The sequence below is a fragment of the Tasmannia lanceolata genome, unplaced genomic scaffold, assembly GCF_043159265.1.
Source record: "Tasmannia lanceolata isolate RefF3 unplaced genomic scaffold, GAP_Taslan_0.1 ptg000018l, whole genome shotgun sequence".
Classification (NCBI taxonomy): Eukaryota; Viridiplantae; Streptophyta; class Magnoliopsida; order Canellales; family Winteraceae; genus Tasmannia; species Tasmannia lanceolata.
The window spans coordinates 11,369,810-11,375,229 of NW_027518695.1; positions in this window are offsets into that span (position 1 = coordinate 11,369,810).

The window sequence follows — 5,420 nt, forward strand, 5'->3', positions numbered from 1 at the left end:
GATCTGCCTATGGAAATGATATTTTGGGACACAACCTATTTACGTTTGTGGCCCATCAAATGGACGGTTTGGATTATCCTACAGTGGTATGGGCGGGGCCTACGTTGTGTAAAGATGGGCCCACCAACTGTTCCTGTTGTGTGTGTGTGGAGAGAGAGAGATCCAGCCGTCGCGGCGCGGGGGGGGTGGGGGGGGGGGGGGTGGGTGAGAGAATACAAGGGGTGGGGGGAAATATCAGCGCCCTTTACTTAATAAAAACTTTCATAAAAGTACTTAGTTTTTTGCATGATTGAATAATATCAGTGCATACCACGTGCTGTTTTTTTTTTTTTTTGTATACCACATGTTTGAAGAGATAATATTAATGAATAGCTTATTGAGCTACTTAACCTACTAATACTAATTAAACTATTATTAAATGTAATTTTTATATGAGCATACTTCATCTCAATTATAGAGGAGCAGGAGGCTTTAATATATTTTTAATCCCTGAGTTATGGAAAAGTTGTGACGCTTGAATCTGCGTCCATACTACAATCTGAGTTCTCAACCATGGGAAAACTACTTTTTCTTTTATAAAGCCAAAACTCACAACATCTGATACCCGTTGCAAGTAGTCCTGTGACTTAACGTATTTTTTTAAAGAAACTCAGTTAAAAGCTGCCGACATAGGAGATCCGACCCCACCTTTTGCTCTGTTCACATTAACAACAAAAATAAGAGAAGTTTATCCTGTGAGTTACAATAAAGTCTTGCCTTGTCGTCAACAGATAGTCGTCAATTTCATTATGTTGGGCATTCTGAAATTCTTTTTGATGGGGTGTAAAGCTCCAGCCTCTCACAGGCCGCCACCTGTCCTGGAGTAGGTGAACTCCAGCCTCTCACAGGCCGCCACCTGTCCCAGAGTAGGTGAGCTCCAGCCTCTCACAGGCCGCCACCTCTCCAGGACACCTGTCCTAGACACCTCACCAGGTTTTTCCCTATAAATAGGGGTTCAAAGCTGACGGGTAATGCGAAAAAACCCCTCTCCACCCAAAACTCTTAAGACTAGCTCTGCACTCCTGCTAATACTGACTTGAGTGTCGAAGGGCCTGTCCGGAGTAAAACCCGGGTTGGTCTTCTGACCTCGCTTGCCTCTGTGCAGGACTCTGCCACTTCGCTCTCCTTCACTCCGGTCCCTCAGGACTCAGCTCCTCTGGTCATCCAGCTCAGCTCTTACGTCACTGTCGTACCTGTTACCGATTTTCGGTCTAACACTTTTCAAATGAAACGTTTTGGCATTCTTTATTTTTTAGTGTTATAATTCAGAACTGATGCAACACAAATTTTTAACTATTACGTATTTGGAAGTTTGATAAATCTAATAGAAACTTAAGAGAAGACCAATAGAACATGCTAAAGAAGAAGGTAAATAATGTCTTCAAATCTTTCTCCAGCGTTATATTCTGTTTTCAAAGAGTATGGTGGGTTTCCTTTTAATCTTCTTGGGGTTTTCTCCTTTGTAATCGAGCAACTAAGAACAAAAATACAGCGGAAGTAGATTTTTTCCACACCAAGAATGATGGAAGGGAAGAAGAAAGAAATAGATAACTTCTATTTTTTCTTTGAAGCAATAAAGCAGGGCTCAACAAAAGGAAGACCAAAAACGTTTTTTGGAAGCTCTCTCTTTTTTCTTCTTTTTTTTCATACCTTTAAAACCCATGAACCTTCATTAAATAAAGCTGCAGTACCGTAAGAAGATAAATCAAATACCTAAACACAGGGGTGTCAACGGATCCACTTCGGATCAGATCCACCTATGTCACGGTCACGATCCATTCAAATTCCTTATCGGTCGGATCGGATTCGGATTGTTCTTCGGATCCTACTTTCCACATCACGATCACGATCCATTTTAAATCAGACCGTCCATCGAAGTGTCCTATTATGTCTTACTAAGCTTAGTACAACAATTAAATTTTTTTTTTAAAGAGTTAGAATGTCACTCCACCATAATGAAAAGCAGTGATCGACTTCAAAGAAGTGACTAAAAACAGGGGGAAATATGTATCCACTATCCAGTATTCTAAGAAGATAATAGAAACCAAAAACTTAGCAGGAGTTTTCCGTGCTTATTGCTCGGATGCTGGGAAGGGCAAGGTTGCTGCGATGGTGAGGGTGAGGGTGAGGGTGAGAGCAATGACTAGCGATGGCGAGGGTGAGAGCAATGACTAGGGACAGAACATGGAGTAGATGGGTTATGGTTACAGATAGGAAGATGAGATGAGATGTTCCACAAATGGGGAGGGGTTACTTACACGGGAGGGAATAGGAGATTTATTTCGAAAAGGAAATTTCATTCAATAAAGATGGAAACCGGTAACTACTAAAAGAATATGACTATTTTGACGAGAATACCCCCACTTAGCATTGATGTTGTAATGATTTTGAGGGTATTACTGTAAGATGATTTCGGATCGTGACTGTCCCTAAGGACTTTCGCAGCATGCCTGGATCCGATCCGAAAATTTTCAGATCATATGATTGGGAATCCGAAATATGCCCATGGACCCTCTTGGTATGCTTATATCCCGTTCATTAAAGTTCGGATTCGGATGGTCCATCGGACCATCTGGATCCATTGACACCCCAACCTAAACAAACTAAAGTGCCTTATAAATAAAACTTTCCAAAACAAAGCAAACCTAGTCTATTAACTAAAAACAAAAGATAAAATAGGAAACCATAAATACTATCAAGCTTGAATTATTTTCAACAATCCCCCTATTAGCTGCTAAAATCCACCGCCACTAACATCCGCCAATCTACCACTGGTGAACACACAGAAATACCCAAGAGCTTGCACAAACAAGGTGGAGAAAATATATGCCAACAAATCACAACCACCAAAGGAAAGCAAAACAAGCAACCACAAGAAGACAAGAATATACGTGGTTCACCATAGGGTGGTGCCCATATGTACGATCCTAGGGCACTTCTTAGGGAATGAACTGTCGATCGCTAGTTGGTTCTAAGGAGGGGTGTTCGGCCGGCCGCAGGCACCCACACTAAATCCCCAAGGAATAATCTGATTTGGTGACTCCTGAGTTTTTATTATCTGGGCTCTTAGGGGTTATTTTTCGGGGATAACCTTGAAGATCAAGGTGTGTCTACTCGAGAAGCTCTGGCTCAGCATTGGAGTGCTAGACTTCGTATGGTCGCAAATGCATAAAATGAGTTGTCTACACTTTCTTGCAATTGCATTGAATAGCCTTCTTGAAACTGATAACATCTTGAAGATCTTTGAAATATTGTCGTAAGATTGTTGACGAAAACTGGGTAGGGGATGTGAAAGATTTGGTGGAGATATAAAATAGAATGCTGCTTCAATTCAAGGCGCATTACCAAGTTGCTTTCCTTAAGACAATAGATTGATGAGTTGTTATGCACAAGTTTCCACAAATTTGCCTCCAAGCTATTGATGCCCGCTGCCATTATGCACAAATGAAAACAAATCCTAAACACCGTCGGATTCAACAAGTCTATGAGACACTAGTTTTTGTTTCTGCAGAATAACAAATAACCAGAGAGAAAGAAACGAAAATATAACAAAAAGGAGTTAAAAAATCTATAGAGAGATTGGAGAAGGCTATGAAAATTTCAAAGTTGGTGGTCACTACTTGGATTTTTTAGAATGGTAGACTTCTAGTACTCCTTTTATGGACCTTCTGGATCCTTATCACTTTAAATTGCACCTCTTCATCACATTTGATCAATGTGGGCTGACAATCTGACCGTTGGATCATACCTGATTATGATTATACGGTCCAGATAGACTCTAGATCATGATTGTTGGCTAGTATAAAATTTCATTTTGCCCCGTAATGGCTATTTGACCATTGGATCGCGGCTTATCACCAATTGTGGTCTGGATCACACCCGATTGAGTTCTAATCGTTGGTACGAGTCTGGTCATGATCCTGCGGTCTAGATTACACCGACCAAGTTCTAATGTGTCCATCATACTGTCTAGATCGCATTGAATTGGCTTTCGACCATTACCATGCGATCCTACAGTCTAGATAATATCTGATTGAATCCCACCACTGGAACAAAACCAAGGATGATTCTGGGTCAGATCACAGCCGCTCGGGATCAAGCTAATCCGATCACCATACGATAACACCAATCAATTGAGATCATCAAGGATTACGATCAATGGCACTGGTATAATCGGAAAAAATCTGGCGCCTCATGATGATGTGTACGAGCGCGAAGTGCAAAGCCCGTGAAAAAGCAGCACCAGTGCCCTACGGAGCATGCGGTGCATGAGGCAACCCCATCACTTGCAAAATGACATGTGCTTTCAGTGGCGTGTGGCCAGACGGGGTAACCCTACTTTTAAAATAAATTATCCAACACAATGTCTTTACCACAATACGACGGGCTCTTTATAGAAGAGTTGGGTTAGCTATCCCTCATTGATTATCCCGGGACACTTATAATAAATCAGATGAAAAAATCAAACTAAAATTCCTGGACTGGATATGAAGGTCCCATATGTGCAAAGGAACTAAGAAGCATAGGAATATCATGCATCCAACATCTCCCATATCATAATTCTGCTGTGTCTTATCTAGCAGTGAAATGTAACAGGTCCAAAAAGTACTCGTACTACGAAGATAAGTACAAACCCATATCTTCCACCAAGTTCATGAACTAAGGCTTAGTTAGAGCAATGAGGAAAGCTGTGCTAACGTGGAAAGGTTTCCCATTGTTTCTACTTAATTAAAGTTGATAATAACACGCCTGAGCTCTTACCTTTAAAAAAAAAAAAAAAAGACTTAGTTAGAGGTCCACAAAGGATATGAAGGATATGGTTGTTGGCAATAATGTTTTCTCTCACTGGAGGATGCCTAATCCAAAGTGAAATGAAGAGTGTTAGGTGTGGGATAATGGAACTCGGGTAGTTGGGGCTTAAATATAAAAAAAATGGAAGCACATTAAATGAAGCAAGGCAGTGAGGATGGATTTTATTGAGCCTGCTCTTGTTGTTGGGAAATATGGGACCTCTGGACGTGACATGGGATCTAAATATATATTGAGTGGTTCTCACTTGTGCTCCAACAAGAATGGCAACCCATATTTTTGGATGGAACCTTGCAAATCCCTAGGATCAATCAATCAGACATGGGAAGGAGAGAGAGAGAGACGTGGGCTGCAAGTAGACCTGGCAAAAGCGACCCGTGCCCGCGGGTCGACCCGACCCACCCGCAAATTTGCGGGCACGGGTCTGAGTTTTAGTGACCCGCCAAAACTAACCCGCAGGTGACCCAACCCGCAAAAACACGGGTTGGGTCGGGTCAACCCACGGGCACCCGCAAGTCACTTGGCTTTTTAAAGGGTGGTGATTTTGTTATGCTAATCTAGTTAGATGGCTT